Source organism: Hypanus sabinus, chromosome 14 (genome assembly GCF_030144855.1).
Source record: "Hypanus sabinus isolate sHypSab1 chromosome 14, sHypSab1.hap1, whole genome shotgun sequence".
Lineage (NCBI taxonomy): Eukaryota > Metazoa > Chordata > Chondrichthyes > Myliobatiformes > Dasyatidae > Hypanus > Hypanus sabinus.
Window position 1 is genome coordinate 99,861,913 of NC_082719.1, and position 26,576 is coordinate 99,888,488.

The 26,576-nt window shown below is 44.5% G+C and overlaps 1 protein-coding gene across 1 annotated transcript in view; it reads right to left on the reverse strand.

Moving 5' to 3' along the window:
• Positions 1-25,821, reverse strand: part of rab27b (RAB27B, member RAS oncogene family) — a 117,315-nt gene extending 91,494 nt beyond the window's left edge. Inside the window, exon 1 of the mRNA XM_059989712.1 lies at positions 25,688-25,821. The gene's annotated coding sequence lies outside the window, so the exon portion shown is untranslated. The remainder of the gene's footprint in view (positions 1-25,687) is intronic.
• Positions 25,822-26,576: the final 755 nt, after the last annotated feature.

Below are 26,576 nucleotides of genomic sequence, written 5' to 3' on the forward strand. Positions count from 1 at the left end.
ATTGCAGAGGGAGGTACAGAGGCCCAGGTTCTGCAACTTCTCAATCAGGATTGTGGGAATGATGGTATTAAATGTGAATTTTAGTCAATGAACAGCATTCTAACATAGGTGTTTGTGTTGTCCAGGTGGTCGAAAGCCATGTGGAGAGCCATTGTGATTTTGTCTGCCATTGACCTATTGTGGCGATAGGCAAATTGCAAAGGGTCCAGGTCCTTGCTGAGGCAGGAGTTCCGTCTAGTCATGACCAACCTCTCAAAGCATTTCATCACCGTCAATGTGAGTGCTACTGGGCAACAGTCATTAAGGCAGCCCACATTATTCTTCTTAGGCACTGGTATAATTGTTGCCTTTTTGAAGCAAGTGGGAACTTCCACCCGTAGCAGTGAGAGGTTGGAAATGTCCTTGAGTATTCCCACTAGTTGGTTGGCACAGGCTTTCAGAGCCCTACCAGGTACTCCATCGGGACTTTCTGCCTTGCGAGGGTTCACCCTCTTTGAAGACAGCCTAACATCGGCCTCTGAGACAGAGATCACAGGGTCATCAGGTGCAGCAGGAATCTTCACAGCTGTAGTTGTGTTCTCCCTTTCAAAGTGTGCATAGAAGACGTTGAGTTCATCTGGTAGTGAAGCATCAGTGCCATTCATGCTATTGGGTTTCGCTTTGTAGGAAGCAATGTGTTGCAGACCCTGTCAGAGTTGCCGTGCATCCGATGTCACCTCCAACCTCATTCAAAATAGTCTCTTCACCCTTGAAATAGCTCTCTGCAAATCATACCTGATTTTCTGGTACAGGCCTGGGTTGGCAGACTTGACAGATCTAGCCTTCAGCAGATGACGTACCTCCTGGTTCATCCACAGCTTTTGGTTTGGGAATGTACAGTAAGTCTTTGTGGGCACACACTCATCCACACAGATTTCAATGAAGTCAGTAACAACTGCAGCATACTCATCCAGGTTTGAAGATGAATCTCTGAATACAGTCCAGACCACTGTTTCAATGCAGTCCTGTAGGTGCTCCTATGCTTCCCTTGTCCATACCTTCTTGGTCCTCACTGCTGGTGCTGCAGTCTTCAGTCTGCCTATACTCAGGGAGTAGAAGTACAGCCAGGTGATCAGACTCCTGAAGTGAGGGTGTGGAATAGCACGGTAGGCATTCTTGATGGTGGTGTAGCCATGGTCCAGTGTGTTGTTTCCTCTGGTATTGCAAGTGATCGGTTGATGGTAATTGCTCAGTGATTTGTTTCAGACTGGCCTGTTTAAAATCTCCCAAAACAGTGTTGAAGGCATTAGGGTGAGCTGTTTCGTGCATATTGATCCCATTACTCAGATCATCTAAAGCCTGCTTGACATTGGCCTGAGGTGAAATGTAAACTGCTATCAAAATGACCCAGAGAGTTCTTTACTCACAAAGAAATGGCACTTTACTGCTAGATATTCCAGGTTTGTGAGAGTTTATCAGAGATTATGAGAGGAAGTTTGTGAGAGACAGTTTCTGTGAGAGTTTGAAAGAAGGGGTTTGAAAGACCATTTGGGCAAGCATTTGTGAAAGAGAAACTGTGTGTGTGAAGGTAAGTTTGTGACAGAGAGTTTATGAGGTAGAGATTGCGAGAGCAAATCTGTGTGTGAGTGTGAAGGAAAGATTGTGAGACAGAGTTGGTGAGGGAGAGATAGTGTGAATTTTGTGATATTGTTTGTGAGAGAGCATTTGTATGAGAGAGTGATTGTGAGAGTATATTTGTCAGAATTTCTGGAAGAGAATCTTTGTGTGAAGGGAAGTTTGTGAGAGTTTGCGAGGGAGATTTTGCAAGGTTGAGTTTGCGAGGGAGAGTGTTTGAGAGGGAGTGTTTGAGGGAGAGTTTGCAAGGGAGATTTTGTAAGAGATTTGTGACAGAGCTTGTGAGAGAATTTCTGAAGGGGAGTTTATGATGGAAAGTTTGTGAGAGATCATTTGAGAGAGAGTTTGTGAGAGTGTATGTGTGAGAATTTCTGAGAGTTTGTGAGAGAGGGTTTGGAAAAGAGAGTTTGTGAGTTTGTGAGAGAGATCTTGCAAGAGAGAGTTTATCAGAGGGAGTTTGTGAGAGAGGGTTTGTGAAAGAGGGTTTGTGAGAGATTGCAAGAAAGGGATTGCAAGACAGGGTTTGTGAGGGAGCACTTGTGAGTCAGTGTTTGTGAGGGAGTGTTTATGAGAGTGCTTGTTGGAGAATGTTTGTAAGAGAGATTTTGTGAGAGGTCGTTTTAAGAGAGAGAGACTTTATGAGAGAGAGTTTTTGAGAGAGGTTGTGTCAGAGAGATTATGTAAGTCTCAGTTTCTGAGAGTTTACGAAAGTGATTGTGAGAGAATTTGTGTGTGTGTGAGGATGAGTTTATGAGAGAGAGTTTGAGAGACAGCATTTGTGAGAGTGAGTGTGGGAGGGAGTTTGTGAGAGAGAGAGGTTCAAAGAGAATTTGTGAGAGAGAGTTTGAAAGCGAATTTCTATTAGAGAGAGTTTAAAAGAGAGTTTGTGAGAGTGTCTGTGAGAAAGAGAGTTTGAAAAAGAGATCGTGAGAGATTGTGAGAGAATTTATGAACGTGTGTGAGGGAAAGAGCATGTTAGAGAAGTAAATTTTTATTATTTTGCTATTTTCCCTTCCTCTTTCTTGTGTTACTAGTGTGACCAAAATTGCTGGCTATTTTACTCACACAAATAATTGGTGTGACCACTCACCAGCTGGTGTGAACCCTGTGTCAACGCCCAAATGTTCCCAGGGAAGGATTTCTTCAAGTTAGACAGCAAAGTTGTTGGGAATCAAATGACTTTGCCTAGTATTTCAGGGCTGGGTGTGCCTGCACCCATGCCAAGCCCCTCACCGCCCCTGGCACTTCTTCTCTGTCACCTGTCCCTCACCCCTCCCACAGTGTTCCGCCCTCACCGTTCCCAACCTTCTTTGCTCCACCCCACTCTCCGCTCCACCTTGACAAATAAAGTACTGTGCAGTTCGGGCTCTCTAGCTATATATCTGAGCCCAGAGCTTTTGCACAGTATTGTTTTAAGCATTGCAAAAAGAGAACAAAGTAGTGAGGTAGTGTTCAAGGGTTCATTGTCCATTGATGGTGGAGGGGAAGAACTGTCCTTGAAATGCTGAGCGTGTGTCTTCAGGTTCCTGTACCTCCCCCCTGATGGTGGCAATGAGAAGAGGACATGTCCTGGGTGGTGGGGGTCCTTAATAATGGATTCTGCCTTGTGGGGCAATCGCATTTTGAAGATGTCTTTGGTACTAGGGAGGCTAATGTCCGTGATGGATTCTAATAAGTAAATTTACATGGTTCCATCACTTCAATTATCAAAAAGTATTTCAGTGATCGGAATGCTGACATTTGCCCTGGCCAGATTTCTGGTTATGAGGTTTGTAAAACCCATTGTGATAGTGGTACATCCATACTGATTAAATTACCTCTATTTTGGAGGAACAATCAGACCAGACATGAATCCCATTACTGAACACAAATAGACAGTGAGCAGCGCAGCATCTAATTACGTCTCATTAAGATGAGCAGAAAATCAAAACAGCAACTTGGTTTGCGTGGATGTGATGAAACACCAAATCACCAATCTCTCGCCTCCATGCAGTATCAAATCTTAACTTGCAGATGGATGTTTTTACCTTTCGTATTAAAAGTACACAAGATTGACCTTCAGGAATGGGAGCACGATAATGCAGGCTGTGTATTCCCCTACATGGATGCTGCCTGACCTGCTGATACTTCCAGCTGCTTGTGTGTGTCACTCTGGATTTCCAGCATCTGCTGAATCTCCTGTGTTTATAAATTTATTTATTTATTTTTGTTCAGGATGATGTGCGGAGCAGGCCCGTCCTGCCTTTCAAGCCGCGCCACAACCCCGATTAACCCTAACCTGATCAGGGGACAATTTACAATGACTAAGTAACCTACCCAGTACATCTTTTGACTGTGGGACGAAACCGGAGGACCCGGGGGAAACCCATTCATTCCACGGACAGGAAGTCCAGACTCCTTACGGAACAATGCCAGAACTGAACTCTGAATTCTGGAATGCCCAGAGCTGTAATAGCATAGTGCTAACAGTTATGCTACCATGGCACCCAGTTCTGACAAGGATAGAGGAACAGAGTGAGCACTCCTCTGTTGATTTCTCTAGGCACCAAAACAGATAAACAAGGTGTCCAGCAAGGCATGTGGCTACCTAACACTTCTTGGCAGAAGCACAGAATTCAAGAGCAAAAAGTTCATGATGAAACCATGATATACTCTAGTGTATGGCATACAGGTTCCTTAAGGTTGTTATACTTTTACTTCAATTTACTTTATTGTCACCAAACAATTGATACTAGAGCGTACAATCATCACAGTGATATTTGATTCTGTGCTTCGCGCTCCCCGAAGTATAAATCGAAGTAAATACAATAAAAATTTAAATTATAAATCATAATTAGAAAATTTATAAATTTAAAAATTATAAATCAAAATTAGAAAATTTTCTAATCATAATTAGAAAATATAATTAGAAATTAGAAAAAGGGAAAGTAAGGTAGTGCAAGTCAGGTCCGGATATTTGGAAGGTACGGCCCAGATCCGTGTCAGGATCCGTTCAGCAGTCTTATCACAGTCGGAAAGAAGCTGTTCCCAAATCAGGCTGTTCGAGTCTTCAAGCTCCTGAACCTTCCCCCGGAGGGAAGAGGGACAAAAAGTGTGTTGGCTGGGTGGGTCGTGTCCTTAATTATCCTGGCAGCACTGCTCCGGCAGTATGCAGTGTAAAGTGAGTCCAAGGATGGAAGATTGGTTTGTGTGATGTGCTGGGCTATGTTCACGATCTTCTGCGGCTTCTTCCGGTCCTGGACAGGACACCTTCTATACCAGGTTGTGATGCACCCTAGAAGAATGCTTTCTACGTTGCATCTATAAAAATTAGTGAGGGTTTTAGGGGACAGGTCAAATTTCTTCAGCTTATAGCCTGGGGTATTAATGGGGATAAGCTCCCACTACCAAGATATTAGTGTACAAGATATTAAGAGGAATAGACAAGAGTGGACAGCCAGCGCCTCTTCCCCAGGGCACCACTGGTCAATACAAGAGGACGTGGCTTTAAGGTAAGGGGAGGGAAGTTCAAGAGGGATATTAGAGGAAGGTTTTTAACTCAGAGAGTGGTTGGTATGCACTGCCTGAGTCAGTGGTGGAGGCAGATATACTAGTGAAGTTTAAAAGACTACTGGACAGGTATATGGAGGAATTTAAGGTGGGGGGTTATATGGGAGGCAGGGTTTGAGGGTTGGCACAACATTGTGGGCCGAAGGGCCTGTAATGTGCTGTACTATTCTATGTTCTATGTTCCACCTACTAAATGTTCCCAATGGTGTGCAACTCAAATTGCCTCTAATAATCAAGGCCGGCTCCCGGCCTTCATGGGTGGCTTAGTTACTAAGCCTAGCAGAACTGTTTCTACTGACAGAAGAAGGGGCGAAGGCAGTTTACTGGTGGCTTAGAACCAGTCACTTCATCAGCTCATCAGCCGTGGTTGGCAGTTACTACCCCCTCAACCATCAAGCTCTTTGAATAAAAGGGGATACTACACTCACTTGCCCCATCATTCAAGTGTCTCCCACAACCAATGATCTCCCTTTAAGGACTCTTTATCTCTTTGCCTTATGTTATAACATAGAACACAGAACATAGAAATCTACATCACATGACAGACCCTTCAGCCCACAATGTTGTGCCGACCATGTAACCTACTCTAGAAACTGCTAGAATTTTCCTACCACATAGCCCTCTATTTTTCTAAGCTCCATGTGTCTTTCTAAGAAGCTCTTAAAAGATCTTATTGTATTCACTTCCACCACTGCCACCAGCAGTGCATTCCACACACCCTCCACTCTCTGTGTGAAAAACTTACCCTTGACATCCCCTCGGTACATAATTCCAAGCACCTGAAAACTATTCCCCCTCATGCTAGCCATTTCAGACCTGGGAAAAAGCCTCTGGATATCCACACAATCAATGCCTCTCATCATCTTATACACCTCTATTAGGGCACCTCTGCTCCTCCATCGCTCCAAGGAGAAAAGGCCAAGTTTACTTAACCTATTCTCATAAGGTACGGCCTCCAATCCAGGCAACATCTTGTAAATCTCCTCTGCACTCTCTCTATAGTAACCACATCCTTCCTGTAGTGAGGAGACCAGAACTGTACACAATACTCCAAGTGGGGTCTGACCAATATCTTATACAGCTGTAACATTACCTCATGGCTCTTGGACTCAGTCCCACAATTGATAAATGCCAACACACCATAAGCCTTCTTAACAACACTGCCAACAAGCGCAGTGTCCTAACGACACGGACCCCAGGATCTCTCAGATCCTCCACACTGCCAAGAGTTTTACCTTTAATATTCTGTCTTCAAATTTGACCTACCAAAATGAACCACTTCACACTTATCTAGGTTGGTCCAGCTGCCACTTCTCAGCCCCAACCTTTGTGTTATCAGCAGACTTACTAACCCACCCTTCTACTTCCTCATCCAGGTCATTTATAAAACTCACAAAGAGGAGGGGTCCCTGAACAGATCCCTGCAGAACACCACTGGTCACTGATCTCAATGCAGAACATGAGCTATCTACAACTACACTTTGCCTTCTGTAGGGAAGCCAATTCTGAATCCACAATGCAAGATCTCCTTGGATCCCATGCCTCTTTACTTTCTGAAGGAGCCTTGCATGGGGTACCTTATCAAATGCTTTACTGAAATCCAAATACACTATATCCACTGCTCTAGCTTCATCAATGTGTTTTGTTACATCCTCAAAGAATTCATTCATGCTTGTAAGGCACAACCTGCCCTTGACAAAGCCAGGCTGACTATTCCTGATCAGATTATGTCTCTCCAAATGCTCATAAATCCTGCCTCTCAGGATCTTCTCTGACAACTTGCCCTCCACTGACATCAGACTCACTGGTCTGTAATTTCCTGGGTTATCTCCACTCCCTTTTTGAACAAGGGAACAACATTTGCAATGCTCCAATCCTCTGGTACCTCTCCCATTCTTATTGATGATGCAAAGATCATCGCAAGAGGCTCAGCACCTCCTCCTTGCTTCCCACAGTAGCCTGGGGTATCACTCATCTGGTCCCGGTGACTTATCTAACTTGATGCTTTCCAAAAGTTCCAACACATCCCCCTTTTTAATGTCTATCTGCTCAGGCATTTCAGTCCACTGTGAGACATCCCCACAAATGCCAAGGTCTTTTTCCCTGGTGAATACTGAAGCAAAGTGTTCATTAAATACCTCCGGCGCCTCCTCGGACTCGGTGCAAACTTTTCCACTATCACACTTGATTGGTCCTTTTCTCACACGGCTCATCCTTTTGCTCTTCGTACACTTGTAGAATGCCTTGGGGTTTTCCATAATCCTGCTCACCAAGGCCCTTCTGGCTCTCTTAATTCCATTCTTAAACTCCTTCCTAGCTACCCTGTAATTTTCTAGAGCTCTAACAGTACCTTGTTTCTTAAACCTTTCTTAAACTTTTCTTCTTAACTAGATTTTCTATATCCTTTGTATGCCCTGGTTCTTTAACCCTACCATCCTCTACACATCAACACTGTTTGAGTATTGCTGTTTAAACCGTACTGTCTCTTCACATATCTATTTTATTCTACTTATTGAGATGCAACATGAAACAGGCCTTTCCGGCCCTTCAAACCATGCTGCTCAGCAACCCCTGATTTAATCCTAGCCTACTCATGTGATAACTTCCAATAACCAATTAATCTGGTATGTCTTTGGACTGTGGGAGGAAACTAGGAAACCCACGTGGTCACAGGAAGAATGAACAAACTCCTTTCAGGCAGCAGCGGGAATTGAACCCGGGTCACCAGTACTGTAAAGCTTTGTGCTAACCACCACGCTATTGAGCAACCCAATTTGACCAACGTGCAATACTTCACATTTCATCAGGTTAAACTCCATGGGTGAGGTTTTAATTATGCTGGCTGCTTTACCAAGGCAAAGAGAAGTGTAGGAAGGGTTTATGGAAGGGAGGCTTGTTTTAGTGATGTGCTGAGCTGTGTCCACCACTCTTTTGCGATCACAGGCAGAGCAGTTGCTGTACTAAGCCATGATACATCCCAGTAGAGCTTCCTCTAAATGTTGCTCATCAGGAATGATCATGGATGCATCTCTTGAGAGGAGCTTAGAGTACTGTGAAAAGATCTGTGCCCCTTATCGAAGAAAGGATGTGCTGGTATTGGGAAGGGTCCAGGGAAGTTTCATGAGAATGATCCCTGGGATGAAAGAGTTAGCATTGAGTAACGTTTGATGGCTCTGGGTCTGTATTTGCTGGTGTTTAGAAGAGTGAGGGGTATCTCATTGAAATCTATCAAAGATTGAAGGGCCTAGATAGAGTGGATGTAGAGAGGATGTTTCCAACATTGGGAGAGTCAGCTCCTTTGTTAAAAAAAATTAGTTAGACTAAATCTTAAATTCAAAAACTACCTTAGATAACCTTAGATCAGCAAAAACACTCAAAAAATGCTAGAGGAACTCAGCATTTCAGATAGCATCTATGGATGAGAATAAGCAGTCAACATTTTGAGCATAGGCCATAAAACTATAAGACAAAGGAGCAGAATTGAGCTGTTCAGCCCATTGAGTCTGCTTCACCATTTCATCGTGGCTGATCCATTTGACCTCTCAGCCCCAATCTCCTGACTTCTTCCTGCTTCCCTTCATGCCTTGACTAATCAATCCCTGTCTTAAATAAACCCAATGACTTTAGCCTCTACAGCTACTTATGGCAACAAATTCCATAGATCCACCACTGATAAAAGAAATTCCTACTCACCTCTGTTCTAAATGGACATCTCCCTATTCTGAGGCAGTGCTGACTGGTCTCAGACTCTCCCACCAAAGAAAACATCCTTTCCACATCCATTCTATCAAGGCACTCAACATTCAATAGGTTTCATAGAAACATAGAAAACCTACAGCACAATACAAGCCCTTTGGCCTACAAAGTTGTGCCGAACATGACCCTACCTTAGAAGTTACTAGACTTACTCGTAGCCCTCTATTTTACTAAGCTCCATATACATATCCAAAAGTCTCTTAAAAGACCCTGTCATATCCGCCTCCACCACCATTGCTGGCAGCCCATTCCACGCACTCACCACTCTCTTCATTAAAAAAAACTTACCCCTGACATCTCCTCTGTACCTACTCCCCAGCACCTTAAACCTGTGTCCTCTTGTGGCAACCATTTCAGCCCTGAGAAAAAGCCTCTGACTACCCACACGATCAACGCCTCTCATCATCTTATACATCTCTATCAGGTCACCTCTTGTCCACTATCGCTCCAAGGAGAAAAGGCCAAGTTCACTCAACCTATTCTCATAAGGCATGCTCCCCAATCCAGGCAACATCCCTGTAAATCTCCTCTGCACCCTTTCTATGACTTCCATATCCTTCCTGTAATGTAGCGACCAGAAATGAGTACAGTACTCCAAGTGGGGTCTGACCAGGGTCCTATACAGCTGCAACATTACCTCCCTGCTCCTAAATTCAATTCCACGATTGATGAAGGCCAATACACTGTACACCTTCTTAACCACAGAGTCAACCAGCGCAGCTAGTTTGAGCGTCCTATGGACTCAGACCCCAAGATCCCTCTGATCCTCCACACTGCCAAGAGTCTTACTATTAATACTATATTCTGCCATCATATTTGACCTACCAAAATGAACCACCTCACACTTATCTGGGTTGAACTCCATCTGCCACTTCTCAACCCAGTTTTGCATCCTATCAATGTCCTGTTGTAACCTCTGACAGCCCTCCACACTATCCACAACATCTCCAGCCTTTGTGTCATCAGGAAACTTACTAACTCATCCCTCTACTTCCTCATCCAGGTCATTTATAAAAATCATGAAGAGTAAGGGTCCCAGAACAGACCCCTGAGGCACTCCACTGGTCACTGATCCTCATGCAGAATATGACCCATCTACAACCACTCTGCGATGAGATTTCAATGAGCTTACAATGACATTTCCCCTCATTCTTCTGAATTCCAGTGAGTACAGGCCCAGAAGCATCAACTCCTCATTGACAAGCCTCTCAATTCAGGAATCATTTTCTTGATCTTGCTTTGAACCCTCTCTAATTTCAGCACATCCTCTCTTAGATAAAGGGCCTAAAACACCTCAGAATACTTCAAGTGAGGCCTCACCAGTGCGTTAAAGTAGAGATTGCTAGATTCTTGATTGAACACAATACGAAAGGTTACGGGGAGAAGGCCAGAGAAGGGGGTTGAGGAGAGGAAAAAAGAATCAGTCATGATTGAATAGCAGAGCAGACTCGATGGACCAAATGGCCTAATTCTGCTCCTATGTCTTATGGTCTTATAAAGCCTCAACATTACATCCTTGCTTTTATATTCTAGTTAAAAATGAGAAGCTCCCTCTCACTTCTCACGAAGCATAACCCTTTGTCAGGGCTGTAAATGATGATGACATAATCCAGTTGTGTTTAGATAGCTCTCAGAGTTTTTCTGCCTTCCGAGAATGTAAAATAGGATCTAAAGGGAACTAACTACCTCTTTATATAACTTAACAATTGGTCTGAAAAGGAAAGAAATTAATTAAAATTAGGAAGTCTTTGAATTCTGTCAGTTATCCCTTGGTTAGACTTACAGACAAAGAAAGTTATGCAATATATCGAATCCACAGCAGTTCATGAAGAAATGCAGGTTAGAGGATGAGTCATGTTATCAGTATGCAAAACAGTTACTGGCTGCATAGTGCAACATGACTCACTGTCAAAAGAATTGGGAGTTCTCAGAAAACTTGATTTCAAACAAAGAGCCAATTTATAACAATATGACCTGAATGAGAAATCAAGTTTTGAGTTTACACTGATCACGACCTCCAGCATCTGTCAAATCGCTTGTGTTTAGGGTGCAATGTAATGTTTCCAAGAGGAAAAAAAGTGCACAGAATCGAGATTCCCGGCAAACTGAATTGTATTTGTTGTGTGGAGTCACTCGGTTCTGTCTGTGCATGTGCCACACAACCAGCCACTGAGCTCTCTGTAAATAATGCTGATCTAGTGTACATTGATTTATTTTTCCAGTTGACAAAACATCATGGGATGGCATTCCTGCAGGAATTCTGCTTATCTATTGCTACTAATTTAATGGGAATCCGGAAGAACACCTTGAAAAAAAAGTGTATGTTTATTTCATTCAGGGTCACAAGGAATCCTTCTAGGTGAGGTGACACATCACCTGAGAAGATTATCTACTGCATTCAATGTTCCCAGTGCCTTCTTGTCTACATCAGTGATACCCGATGCAGGTTGAAGTACTGCTTTGGTGAGCATCTTCACTTTATCCGCTGCATCAAGCACAATATCCTAGTGGCTGCCCATTTTAATTCTACTTCCCATTCCCATTCTGGCATATCAATTCATGGCTTCCTCTACTGCCACAATGAGGCTAGACTCAGGGTGGAGGAGCAACACCTCATATTCCTTCAGGGTAGCCTCCAAACTATGGCATGAATATTGATTTCTACTTTCCGTAAATGTTTTTCCTCCCCCTCCCCTGTTCCTCACTGTGGCCTTATATCTCTTCTCACCTGCCTGTCACTTCCCTCTGGATCCCCTCCTCCTTCCCTTTCTCCTATGACCACTCTTCTCTCCTATCACCTCCAGTCATTTACTTTTCCTACCCATCTGTCTTCCCCTATCACCTTCCAGCTTGCTTCTTTCCCCTCACCCCACCTTTCTATTCTGACGTCTTGCCCCTTTTTATTCAGACATGGGGAAGCGTTTTGGCTGGAATCCATGAGTGTTTTTTCATTTCCACAGATGCTACCTGACTAGCTGAGTTCCTCCAGAATTTTGTCTGTGTTGCTTGGATTTCCAGCTTCTACAAATTTCCTCGAGTTCATGAAATACATTGTTTGTGTCAATTACCAACACAGTCTGAGGATGTGCTGGGTGCAGCCCACAAGTGTAGCCATGTTTCAGGCACCAACATAGCATGCCCACGCTTAATAACCCTAATCCAGTCGTCTTTGGAATGCGAGTGGAAATTGGAGCACTTGGATGAAATGCACACCGTCATGGGGAAAAAGTACAAACCCCTATCAGACAATGATAGGAACTGAACCCAAATCACTGTTCGCTGGGTAATCTCCAATCTGATGGCATGAACATTGATTTCTCTAGCTTCCAGTAATTTCTCACCCTCCCTGCGCTCTCTTCTTCCATTCTGCCTCCCTTCTTACCCCTCTTCTTTTCGTCAACTGTCCATTACCTTCCTCTGGTTCCCTCCTCTTTCCCTTTCTCCCATGGGCCACGCCCCTCTCCTGTCAGATTCCTTCTTCTGCAGCCATTAACCACTTTCACCTATCCCTTCCCAGCCTCCTCCCACACCCATCCTCCTTCCCACTCACCTAACATCCTCCCCCTCAGCCCAGCTTCCTACACTGGCTTCTACGCCCTTCTTTTCCAGTCTTGATGAAGGGTCTTGGCACAAAACTTTGACCTTTTATTCCTCTCCATGGATGCTACCTGACCAAGTTCCTTCAGCATTTTGTGACCCTTGCTCTGAATTTCAAGCATCTGCAGAATCTTAAGTGTTAATAAGAAAGAATTACTGTACTGGTGAGAAAATGTGGTTATCTAGCAATTAGACATTCTGACAGTTCCAGTCACTTCCTGTATTTGGCAGGCTGAAAAGATATAAAGTAATAAATGCCCAAGCCTATTGCATTTTGACTAGTCAAACTCAGGAATGCACTACGCAATAAAGGAGGTGGGTAGGGCTTAAAATACTTCCAAAGCCACACCACCAGAGGTTATTACCTCTCAGCCATCCGGCTGTCGAACCAGAGGGGATAACTTCACTCAATTTCACTCACCCCTGCACTGAACTGTTCTGCAACCTATGGATTAACTTTCAACATTCTTAATCTTATGTTCTCAATATTTACTGCCTATTTATTTCTTCTTATTGTTATTTCTTTCTTTCTTTTACAGTTTGTATTTGCTCAGTTTGTTGTTTTTTTGCCCATTGCTGTTTGTCCATCTAGTCAGGTGCGATTTTTCATTGATCCTGTTGTGTTTCCTGTTAATGGCCACAAGAGAATGCTCCTCTGGGTTGTGTATGGTGGCATCTATATACTTGGATAATAAATTTGCTTTGAATGCTGAAGTGGTGGGCGGAGAAAGGAAGTTGAAGAACCACACATCTAATATAGTCAATGTTAAAACCAGCATCATCTGAAACGTGAGAACTGTAAAACACTAACACATGCATCTGTCAAACGTGGCTTTCTGCTGACAGCTTCTGTGTCACCAAATTTAGCCTCATACTTGCAATGGTTTGTGGGAGACCCTCGCTTCTGTAACTGGGCTCAACCCATAGGATTCTGACCCAGGAGTGCACTCTATATCAAGAACAAGAAAGGGGGGGAATGATGGAGGGAGAGGGGGAGGGAGACATGCTCAGAGAAACAGAGGGAGAGAGAGAGAGATGGACAGAGAGAGGCAGACACAGAAAAAAGAGAGAAAGGGTGAGAGAGAAGGGTGACATAGAAACAGACACAAACAGAGACAGCAAGAGAGAGGGTGATAGACATACAGAGTGAAAAAGAGACAGAGAGAGAGTTGATTTCAGCAGTAATTGAAATCAATTCACAATTGCTATCAATTAACAAAAGGGGTTCTGCAGATGCTGACAATCTTGAGCAACAAACACAGAGTGCTGCAGGAACACAGCAGATCAGGCAGCATCTATGGTGGAAATAAACAGGTGATGTTTCAGGCTAATACCCTTGATCAGGACTGGAAAGGAAAGGGGCAGAAGCCAAAATGAGGAGGTGGCAGTGAGGGGTGGAGTACAAGCTGGCAGGTGATAGGTGAGACCAGTTGAGGGAGAGGACGCGTGGGTGGAGAAGGGGGTACTGAAGTAAGAAGCCAGGAAGGGGTAGGTGGAAGCAGCAAAGGGCTGAAGAAGAAGGAATCTGATAGGAGGCGCTAGTGGATCATGGGAGAAAGGGAAGGAGGATGGGCACCAGAGGGACTAAAATGCAGGTGAAGAAAAGAAAAGAGTGGAACCAACTGGCCACTCCCATTCTGGTTCCGCTCTTTCCTCTTTTCCTCGGCTGCCCATCACCCCCCTTTGGTTTCCCTCCGCCTTCTTTTTTTTCCATAGACCATCATCTTCTCCTATCAGACTAAACACTCCACTTGAAAGTTTGGGGCTATAATTAGATCTCAGGACAGACATAAAATACATTTCTGGCAACTATAGAGAGACTGCAGGTACCAGAATCTGTAACAAAAGTCTAGGCTGTTGGATGAACTCAACTGGTGAAGGCAGCGTGTGTGGCAGGAATTTTCAGTCAACATTTCGAGTTGAACTGCTTTCCTTTTGATCCCAGCAGCTCATCTTTTCTTTCCTCCTTTTGCTTTTATCCAGTACTCGGGATAGTACCCAAGCTGTAGTGGAGTTGAAGTTTAGAAAAGTTGTTTTCAAATTCTGAGCAACACACACACAAAATGCAACATTTGTGGTGAAATTCCTTGGATTTTGGCCCAAAACATCAACAGTTCATTCTTCTTCATTGATGCTGTCTGACTTGTTGAGCTCCTTCAGCATTTTGTGTGCATTGTTCAAAATTTCAAGCATCTATGGAATCTCTTGTACTTATGTTTTCAAATTCTATTTCTTAGGGGCATCAGCTTGGAACTTAAATAAATTTCCTCTAAACCACCATCATTTTATGCTGTTGTAGACTTAGACGTATCTTTAGTACTTTCAAAATATCTGACATTTCACGTTGTCAGAAAAATTGCTGCGATGTCTTGTTTAAAATATTGCTTTGATTCTTGTCAAGCAAGCTTAAATTTGCATAAAATGTTTAAGCTAGAGATTTAAAAAAACAATGCCCTGTTGAGTGCAGTCCTCAGTAGCCAATCACGCGTAAACATATCTACATATCCTGGCACAAGGCTCGTTCTACCAGTCTTATCACATAGTGACTCAAAAAGGATCCATTACACTGGGCCAGAGAGGAAACTCAACTTTAATGAGGTTAAGTCTATAAAAATTTACAATGTACACTTAGTGGCCAATTTATTAGGTATGGGGGTACTTACTTAAGTGGCCACTGAATACAGTTCTATATGTTCGTGGTCTTCTGCTGCTGTAGCCTATCCACTGCACACCACTGTCTTAATGTGAGGTTATTTAAATTACTGTCATCTTCCTGTCAGCTTGAATTTATCTGGCAATTCTCCCCTGAACTCTCTCATTACCAAGGGAAAATGCTGACCGTAGAGAACATTGAGGAACTAGAGAGGGAGTACACAGGTTGGAGAACCGTGAAAGCCTTCTTTGATTCCCCGGTTCTCTGGTGGGAAGCCACCAAGGGGAACATCAAGAAGTTCTTCATCCGCAAGGGTATCCAGAAAGTAAGGCAGGGGCAGAGGGAACTGCGTAAACTCCAGACACAGTTGCAGCAACTCCTCCTTCTGCAGTCGAAGAGGGTGGATGTCAGGGAGGAATTTCAAGAAGTGAAAGGCCAGCAAACCCAGCACTTTGCCGCTGGATTTTTCAAGATCATCTTCTGATTAAGGGTCCAAACCATGGAGCAGGACGAGACGTGCTCACGCTTCTTCTTCCAAAAGGTGCACAGGGGAGCTCTGTGATCCACAGCCTTAAGGAAGAGGATGACTCAGTCACATCCTCTCAGACAGACATACTGAAGATCTGCAGGTCCTTCTATATTGGTCTGTATGGAGAAAAGGCCACAGACTCCACAGCCTCCCACAACTTCCAGTCGTCTATCACGCAGGTCTTAGACGACGGCAAGCGGGAGAGTCTGGAGCAGCCACTGACCCTGGACGAGCTGACTGGCTCCGTCCGTTCCTTTGAGTCGGGTAAGACTCCCGGAAGCGACGGCTTACCGGTCGAGTTGTATTCGGCTCTGTGGAACCGGATGGGCCCCGACCTACTGGAAGTGTACAACACTACGCTCCTGGCGGGCAGCATGTCTGAGTCCATGAGGAAGGGCATCATCACCCTCATCCACAAGCAGAAGGGGGAAAGGGAGGACATTAGGAACTGGAGGCCCATCTCACTCCTGAAGGTGGACTACAAGATCCTGTCCAAGACTATCACCAGCAGGGTCAAGTCTGCTCTGGAACAAGTGATCCATTCGGACCAAACCTGTGCTGTACCAGGCAGGAAGATCTCAGACAGCCTCACGCAGCTGAGGGACACCATCGCCTACGTGCAGGACAGGGGGGTGGACACCTGCCTGGTCAGCTTGGACCAGGAGAAAGCCTTTGACGGGATATCATACACGTACATGGTGGATGTACTTTCCAAAATGGGATTTGGGGAGGGAATCCGGAATTGGATCAAACTGCTCTACACGGACATCTGTAGCGCAGTCCAGGTCAACGGGTAGGAAACGGACAGCTTCCCCATCAGGTCTGGAGTCAGGCAGGGCTGCCCTCTCCCCCCTGTCTTGTTCGTGTGCTGCATAGAACCCTTTGCCGAAGCCATCAAGTGGGATAGGGGCATAAGAGGGGTGACACTGCCAGGCAGTGGAGGGACCCAAGTCAAAACCTCCCTGTACATGGACGACATCACCGTCTTCTGCTCCGATCTGCGGTTGGTTCGCAGGCTGATCAGCATCTGTGAACAGTTCGAGCTGGCATCGGGGGCCAGGGTCAACTGCACGAAGAGCGAAGCCATGCTCTTTGGCAACTGGCCCGACTGATCCAGTGTCCCCTTCACCAACAGGGCTGATCATGTGAAGGTGTTGGGGATCTGGTTCGGAGGGGCCAAGGTGTGCAACAAGATCTGGCAGGAGCGGACTGCCAAGGTCAAACAGAAACTGGGGCTGTGGGGAGGGTGCTCCCTATCGATAGCGGGCAAGAACCTGGTCATCAGGTGTGAGGTGCTTTCAGGGCTGCTGTACTTGGCGCAAGTGTGGCCAGTCCCCCGCTCCTTCGGCTTGGAAATCACCTCAGCCATCTTCAGATTCGTCTGGGTATCCAAGATGGAGCAGGTCAAATGGGCCACCATGCACAAGTCCCTGAACAATGGGGGCAAGAACATTCCCAATGTCGCCCTCACCCTGATGCCCAGCTTTGTGTGTGGTTGCGTCAGGTTATGTGTGGAACCCAGGTATGTGGGCACCAAGGACCACTATGTGCCCAGGTTCTACCTGTCCCCCAGGCTATGAAGGATGGGTCTGGACCCACTCCCACGCAACGCCCCAGTCAGCTGGTCATTGCCACCATTCCTGTCCTCCGTAGAAAAGTTCTTTCAGGTCAACGCCTTTGACCACAGGGCCATCAGGCAGTGGTCAGCACGCAAGGTCCTGCAGGCACTGCAGGAGAAGGGCATGATGGACACGGTGGGGTGGTTCCCTGAGCAGACCGTCCAGTTCATCTGGCAAAATGCCTCATCGCTAGACCTCACCAACAGGCACCAAGACCTCGCCTGGCTGGCGGTGAGAGGGGCCTCCCAGTCCGATCCCTCCTGTACGCCCGGAACGTCATCTCCACACCCCTCTGCCCACGGGAGGACTGCAGAGAGGAGGAGTCGGTCACCCACCTCTTTGCACACTGTGGGTTCGCGGAGAAGGTGAGGAGGAGGATGGAGGGGACAGTGTCGAGGTTCATCCCCAGCAGCTGCGTAACAGAGGACTCTCTGATCTACGGGCTGTTCCCGGGGACGCGCACGGAAACCAACATCCGGTGCGGCTGGCAGATCATCAACTCGGTGAAAGACGCTCTTTGGTCGGCCCGAAACTTGATGGTCTACCAGCACACGGAGATGTCCGTGGGGGAATGCTGCCGACTGGCACATTCTCGGCTGCAGGAGTATGTCCTGAGGGACGCACTCAAACTTGGTGCAGCCACTGCAAGGGCACGGTGGGGAAGGACTACGGTTTAGGGTTCTTCTCCCGCAGGAGTGGGAGGGGTCTGGTGGAGAGGAGTATATCCCTCAACAATGGTGTGTAAAGATGAAACAACAGAGTGCCATATGAATGGCAAAAAGTGTGGAACTGTATAGAATATAGTGGAAACGTCTGTAATGGATTAAGAGTCATTGAATGGTTTATTGTACATAATTTTATTTTTGAATAAAGTATATTTTGCTGATAAAAAAATTCTCCCACAGAACTGCCTCTCACTAGATTTTTTTCTTCTTCTTCACACCATCCTCTGTAAACTCTAGAGACAGTCGTGTGTGAAAATCCCTGGAGATCAGCAGTTTCCAAGATTCTCACATCTGCCACCTACAATAATCCCATTAGTCTTCCCCAATCTAAAGATTTGCCTGAACAACTGTCTGCATGTTTTTATGCATTGAGTTGTTGCAACACATGATTGGCTGATTAGATATTTGCATTAATGAAGAGGTATGCAGGTGTAGCTAATAAATGGTCACTGACCTCAGGAGCAGAAATAGGCCGTTTGGCCTATCCAGTCTGCTCCACCATTCAATCATTTACCATCCCTCACAACCCTATTCTCCTGCCCACTCCCCATTGCCTTTGACACCCTGACTAATCAAGAACCTATTAACCTCTGGTTTAAGTATACTCAATGACTTGGCCCCCAGAGCTGTCTCTGTGGCAATGGCAAAGCAAAACTGTTTCTTTGTTAATACTATGTAAATACTGTATGTAAATATGTTTGATACAATATCTGTCCAGGCAACCTCAACACTATGGGTGGGGGTGGTACAGCACTGTAGATTAGCAAATAGCTCAAGGCTTTACAGTACAAGCGATTGATTGGGCTTCAATTTCCCATCATTGTCTGTACGCAGTTTGTACATTTTCAATGTGAATGTGTCGGCTTCCTCTGGGTGCTTTGGCTTCCTCCCATCTTCCAAAGATGAACAGGTTAGGGTTAGTGAGTGGTTGGCTTTCTATATTGGTGCCGGAAGGCATAGGGACACATTTGAAAACTGCGAGTCTTGTCGGGAGTGAGTATTGTTTGAGGTAGTGAGCGAGGGAGCGAGGTATTGCAGAGCCGGAGCCGTTTCAAAACTGCAAGTCTCATCGGGAGTGAGTCTTGAGCTGATAAAAAGAAAGGAGGTGTAAGCGGAGCAGCTATTGTTGGAGTAGGGCAGTGTTAGAGTGGCCCGGCATGGGCGAGAACAGGCTTTGGCTCAGCAGGCTTGGCAAGCATCGGCAGATGTTCTAATTAAGTTTCTAGTAAGTTTTTTTTTTAAGTACATAGCTAGTGTGCTGAGAATGGATCCACCTTGTGTGAGGTGTGGGACATTTAGGACTTCCAGTCTCCCTGATAACTGCAACTGCACAAAGTGGTCTGACCTGCAGATCCTTAGAGACTGAGTTAAGGAACTGGAGCTTTGGCTCATACAGGAAAATGAAGAGGTGATATATCAGAGCTATGGGGAGGTATTCAGCCCCAATTTATAACAGGCAGGTACCTGGGTGACTGTCAGGAAAGGGAATGGGAATAGACAGCCAATGCAGAGTAGACTGTGGCCATTTCCCTCAATAATATGTAAGTATAACCTTTGGCTACAGTTGGGAGGGCACGACCTGCCAGGGAGAAGCCACAGTGAGCATGTCTCTGGCACTGAGTCAGGTTCTGTGTGCTCAGAAGGGAAGGAGGGAGTAGTGATAGGGGATTCTATAATTAGGGGAACAGACAGGAGATTCTGTGCAACAGACTGCTGGAGGAACTCAGCAGGTCAGGCTGCATCCATGGAAATGAATAAACAGATGAGCTTTTGAGCTGAGACCAGTCTTTAGCACTGTAAAGAAAAGGGGAAGTCACCAGAGTTGCATATGGTGACAATGTTTACTTTGAACATCAATAAATGATTTGCAAAAAAACATATGCAAGCTTACCTTTCCTCATGAATTCAATGACTGAGTTCACTCTGTTTCAAGTTGACAGGAACAGCAGAAAATGTTTGACGGCTTTGGTCCTGTACTCACTGGAGTTTAGGAGGCGGGGGATTTCATTGAAACTATCGAATATTGAAAGACCAAGATAGAGTGGATGTCAAGAGGATGTTTCTTATTATGGGTGAGTCTAGGACCAGAGGGCACAGCCTCAGAATAGAGGGAAGTCCATTTGGAACAGAGATGAGGAGGAACTTCTTCAGCCAGAGGCTGGTGAATCTGTGAAATTCCTTACCACAGACAGGTATTGAGATGTTATTGAGTATATTTAAAGCAGAGGTTGATAGGTTCTTGAATAGTAAGGATGCCAAAGGTTACAGGGAGAAGGCAGGAGAATGGGTTGAAAAGGATAATAAATCAGCCATGAAGGGATGACGGAAGAGACTCGATGGGCCAAATGGCCTAATTCTGCTTCTATGCCTTATGGTCTTATGGTGTCAATTTAGCTCAAGATAAAGGCCACAAGATCCATCAAGATTATGTAGATGTTGAATGACTAAGCTACCCAGAAGCTGACTATCAAATTAACAACAATTTAAGATTACAGTTAAGATTACACACTGCTTTTTGAAATAGGAAGTGAAAACCTATACAGAAATATTCTATCTTATACAACTGAGGCAGAAATACATTTAGGAACTGCAACTTCTTAAGAAACCTAGGACTGAAACCTGTCCATCAAAATTAAAGATCTCTCCTTGAATCAGTCAACACGATTCACTCACTGCAGATGGAGTAAACAATTGGTGTAAAAATTTTAAAATTGCGTGTAACCTGTTCTCATCACCATAATCAGGAAGGAAATATCGTGGACTGAAGAAATACACTGAACGTTTTAGGAGCATCTTCCCCTCTGCCATCAGATTTCTGAACAGTCTGCAACCCCATGAACACTACTTCACTGTTTTGCACTCTTTTTGCCCCACTTAAAGGGATGGCACAGTAGTGTAGCAGTCAACACAGCCACTTCACAATGTCAGCAATCATCCATTGGGATTAGGCTTCTGCCACTGCTGTGTGTTCTCCTTGTGACGATGTGGGTTTCCTCCGACTGCCTCAGTTTCCTGTCACTTTCCAAAGATGTATGGTTAAGGCTAGAGAGATACAGGCATACTATATTGGCACTGAAAGCATGGCACAGCCCAGCACGTCTTTGGGTTGAGTTGGTCATTGAAGCAAACAACACATTTCACTGTATATTTCAATGTGACAAATAAAGGTCATCTTTATTATCTTTTAATCTTTTTTTATTTTTTCTTATTGTAATTTATAGTATATTTTATATATTACTGCCTCACAACAACAAACTTCATGACATATGTTAAAGTTCAAAGTTAATTTTATTAACCATTTTCTTGTGGGCATACTCAGCATATCTAGGGTATAGAGAGGGTAAATTCAAGCAAGCTTTTTCCACTGAGGTTCGGAAGGACTACAACCAGAGGTCATGGGTTAAGGGAGAAAGGTGAGAAATTTAAGGGGGACATGAAGGGAAACCTCTTCACTCAGAGGGTTGTGAGAGTGTGGAATGAGCTGCCAGCACGACGTGCATGGAATCTCAATTTCAACGTTTATGTGAAGTTTGGATAGGTACATGGATAGTAGGGATAGAAAGAGCTAAGTTCCCAGTGCAGGTTAATGGGAGTAGGCAGTTTAAATGTTTTTGGCATGCACCAGATGGGCCAAAGGGCCTGTTTCTGTGCTGTACTTCTCTATGACTCTATAAATCTAAATAGTAACCATAACAGGATCAATGAAAGCTTAACATACACACATATTCTGACAATGTTTAAACAATCTAGAGTGTAGAAGAAGCCAAACTGTGCAAATGCAAATATAAATAATGAGAACATGAGATAAAGAATCCTTAAAGTGGTTGTGGGAATATTTCAATGATAGGGAAAAATAAGTGTAGTTATCCCCTTCTGTTCAAGACTGATAAACCTTAGTCAGATTCTGATTCAGGAGGTCTCAACCAATTTGCTCTTTTTATCTTAATCAATCTGACGTACAGCTGATGATTCAATAGTGGTTCGCAGTTGAGCTCACTCTGTATCCACACATATACTTTGCCAATGCTTAAACAAACTACAGCTCAGCAGCGGAGCAATGGAGCAAAGGGCCACGTGCTCACCTCTCAGGTTGGAGAAGCAACACCTCATATTCTGTCTGGATAGCCTCCAACCTCATGGCGTGAACAGCAATTTGCCTAACTTCTGACAATTTCTGTCTACTACCTGTTCTCTTCTTTACCGTTGCTCATTCTGGCTTCTCTCTTACCCCTTCTCTTCTCCTCACCTGCCCATCACCTCCCTCAGGAGCCTCAGGTATTTTCTTATAACAAGTATCATAACACTTAACTGCTTTAATAGCTAAAAAAAAACAATTTTGAATATATGCAGTGACTGCCCACTGAATGCAGGCATTTAAAAATAGTTCAAAAGCCTTTGACTGCAATGAGGCTCCACAGAGTCAACTTGTTCCACAGAAGTTAAGTATTGTTGGGAAATCCAAGTGAAATATATTTATCTTCATTCATCAGGCATAATTCTCACTTGGAACTCATTAGCAGTATGGAGGAACAGAGAGATTTTAGGGTCAATGTTCATAGTTCTCCCAAAGTTTCCATGCAAGTTGATAATGTAGTTTAGAAGGTGTATGGTCTGTGGCAAACATGAGAAGATCTGCAGATGCTGGAAGTGAGCTCTGATGAAGGGTCTCGGCCCGAAACGCCAGTTGTTTCCTCTTTTCCAGAGAAGCTGCCTGGCCTGCTGAGTTCCCCTAGCAATTTGTATTCTGTGTTGGCCATCATCAGTTAGGGGATTTAGTTCAACAACCGCAAGTTGTGCTCAGTTCTGGTCACCTCATTACAGGAAGGATGTGGAAACCATAGAAAGGGTGCAGAGGAGGTTTATAAGGATGTTGCCTGGATTGGGGAGCATGCCTTATGAGAATAGGTTGAGTGAACTTGGCCTTTTCTCCTTGGAGATACGAAGGATAAGAGATAACCTAATAGAGGTGTATAAGATGATGAGAGGCATTGATCGTGTGGATATTCAGAGACCTTTTCCCAGGGCTGAAGTAGCTAGCACAAGAGGACACAGTTTTAAGGTGTTTGGAAGCAGGTATAGAGGAGATATCAGGGATAACTTTTCTTATGCAGAAGGTGGTGAGTGTGTGGAATGGACTACTCGCAACGGTGGTGGAGGCCGATACGATAGGGTCTTTTAAGATTTTTCTGGTACACGCAGCTTAGAAAAATAGAGGGCTATGGTTAACCCTAGGTAATTTCTAGAAGTAAGTACCTGTTCAGCCCAGCATTGTGGGCCGAAGGACCTGTATTGCGCTGTAGGTTTTCTATGTTTCTATGCTTCTAAGTTAGTATTGCAGCTCTGTGAAACCCTGGTTAGACCACACTTTGAATATTGTTCTCAATTCTGGTCACCTCATTATAGGAAGGATATGGAAGCTTTAGAGGGGGTGCAGAGGAGATTGATCAGGCTGCTGCCTGGATTAGAGAGCATGTCTTATCAGGATAGCTTGACCAAGCTTGGGCTTTTCTCTATGGAGCGAAGAAAGTTGAGAGGCAATTTGAAAGATGATGACAAAGATGATGAAAGAAGGCAATGATAAGAGGCATAGATCGAGTAGACAGCCCGAGACTTTTTCCCAGGGCATAAATGGCTAATACCAGGGGCATAAATTAAGGTTAATGGAGGAAAATATGGGAGTGTTGTCAGGGGAAAGTTTTTTTACACAGAGTGGTGGTCAAGACAAATACATTAGGAGCAGTTAAGAGACTCTTAGGTAGGCACATGGATGATAATAAATGGAAGGCTATGTGGAAGCGAAGTGTTAGATTGGTCTTAGAGTAAGTTATAAGGTTGGCACATCATCATAGGCAGAAGAACCTGAATCAAGGCGGCAGGGTCCAAGTCACAGAATGTATTGTAGAGACTGAACCCAATGTTTGGACAATGATTTAAGTGCCGGGCCAAATCAGAAAGGTCGGGTACAGGCCAAATTGAGGCAGCGAGATCCAGGTCCCAGAGCATATTGAAACGACTAAAACCCAATGTTTGGATGATAACTTAGATGCTGGCCCAGATTTAAATGTCGAGGCCCAAGGCGAAGGACAGGCTAATTCAGTTCGCTGCTCCACTCTGTAATGAACTAAGCATTTAGGGACGGACTCGCTCTGGACCTCAGTTCAAAATGTTATTTTCTTGCATCATCGTTCGCATGATTTGTTTTTTCTCACTGTTTCAAATGGTCATTTTTATGGGCTCTTTTGGGTTTTTTTAATTTTGTGGCTGCCTGTTAGGAGACGAACCTTAAGGTTGCATAATGTATACTTACTTTGCAATTTGAGCTGTATTGTATGTTCTATGTTCTACAGTAATACCAGTACCTGCACACCATGCTTTCATTCCAGGTGACATTGTTCAGAAAACATTGTTCAATATGCTTTCTGAACCAGCAGATTTGCTCAGCAAAATTCAAGCATTCAGTAAAAAAAAATGTCCTCAATAATGTTGAATAACATTTAGCCCATGAATTGACTTTTGCACTGTTTACTTTTTCAATATTAGCCTCAGTTTTCTCAAAAGACTAAGCCAGAATTTAATATCCTCTGATCGGTGTTTGGCCTTACAACCTGGATGTGTGAGGTGCAGCCAGTTCCTCTGTATAAACACAAGAGATTCTGCAGATACTGGAAATCCAGAGCAGCACACATATTGTGGAGTGAGGAAAACAACAAAAAATGGTGTGGTGAGGAGAGACAAGGGGTGACAGCTTAGCCAGTATTAGGGATTGGGAAAAGAGAGAGGGGAGAGGGGGAGAAATTACCAGAAATTAGGGAACTCAATGTTCATGTTAACAGTCCCTTCAGCCCATCTAGTCTGTGCCGAACTATTTAAACTACCTACTCCCATTGACCTGCACCCGGACCATAGCCCTGCATGCCTTTACCATCGATGTACCCATCCAAATCTTCTTTTAAGTGTTGAAAGTGTAAGAACATATTCCCCTGGAGTTTAGGAGAATGAAGGGAGATTTGTTAGAGGCATAGGTATACAAAGTTATGTGGGGCATAGGTAGGGTTAATGCAAGAGGCTTTCCCACTGAAGCTGGGTGAGATTAAAACCAGAGGTCATGGTTTAAGGGTAAAGCGTGAAATATTTAAGGGGGGGTCTTCTTCACGCAGAGGGTGCTGGGAGTGTGGAATGAGCCGCCAGTGGTAGTGGTGGATGTGGGTTCAACTGCAGCAAATAAGAGAAGTACACGAGTGGGAGGGCTATGATCCAAGTGCAGGACAATGGGGCCAGGCAGGACAATAATTTGGCACAGACTAAATGGGCTGAAGCGCCTGTTTCTTTGCGATAGTTCTCAATGACACTATTAGAACCTTTTGTACAATTTTCATAGAACTACATTCAACTAGAAAACCGTTGACTGACATAGAAAGGCCAACTTGGCATTAGCACACAATTCCCACACTGTACAGCATTCAAAATGACAAAGATTCTGAAAATCGGTATGAAGTCTGACCAGATGACAAAACTACAGCCTTTACAAATGCATGCAGCTCATTAACACTCGCTGAACAGGCTGACCTCAGACAATAGCTCAGCTATTATCACCGATTGCCAATAATGCACCAAAAACACTTTAAAAAGACTTATAGTTACTTACTGTCACAGACGTACAATTGATCGTCAGCATCCAAATCCTGCTTAGCGAGTCTGGTTCAACACAATGCTGAGCCTTCAGTCAGAAATAATGAAGGAAGAGCCATTCAAGGAAGATAAAGAGCCAAGATGACTCCCTCTGGATTTCCAACCAACTGTAAAACAACCACTTATTCACATCAGCAGTTAGAGACAGGAAACTCCAGTTTGCAGCATCAGATCTTATCACCTTCTGGTTCTGTTTCAATGTGGCAAGATATAACACAAGTACAAATTCGGGTGTTTGTTTGATTTGGCTGCAGCAAGTAGACAAAAGGCCATGTAACCTCACCACTACGAAACTAAGAATTACATTATTTATCCACTATGGCCCCTCACCACTTCTCCTCACCTGCCTATCACCTTCCCCTGGTGTCCCTCCTCCTTCTTTTACTCGCATGATGCACTTTCCTCTCCTATCAGATTCCTTCTTCTCCAGCTCTTTACCTTTTCCATCTATCACCTCCCAGCTTCTCACTTCATCATCCCTCCTCAACCTCCTTACTTCACCTATCACCTCAGCAGGCCAGGCAGCATCTATGGAAAAGAGTAAACAGTCGATGTTTTAGGCCAAGACCCTTTATCAGGATTAGAGGAGGGCCGAAACCCTCCATTCCAACCCAAAACATCAACTTTTTAATCTTTTCCATAGATGCTGCTGTGCCTGCTCCAGCATGTTGCTTGTGTGGCATGGATTTCCAGCAGCTGCAGATTTTCTCTTGTTTGTGATTCACCTATCAGTTCCTTCACCTCCCATCACCTTCTTACTCTGGCATCTTTCCCCTTCCTTTCCGGTCTTGTTGAAGGGTCTCAGCCCGAAACATCGACTTTCTATTCCTCTCCATGGATGCTGC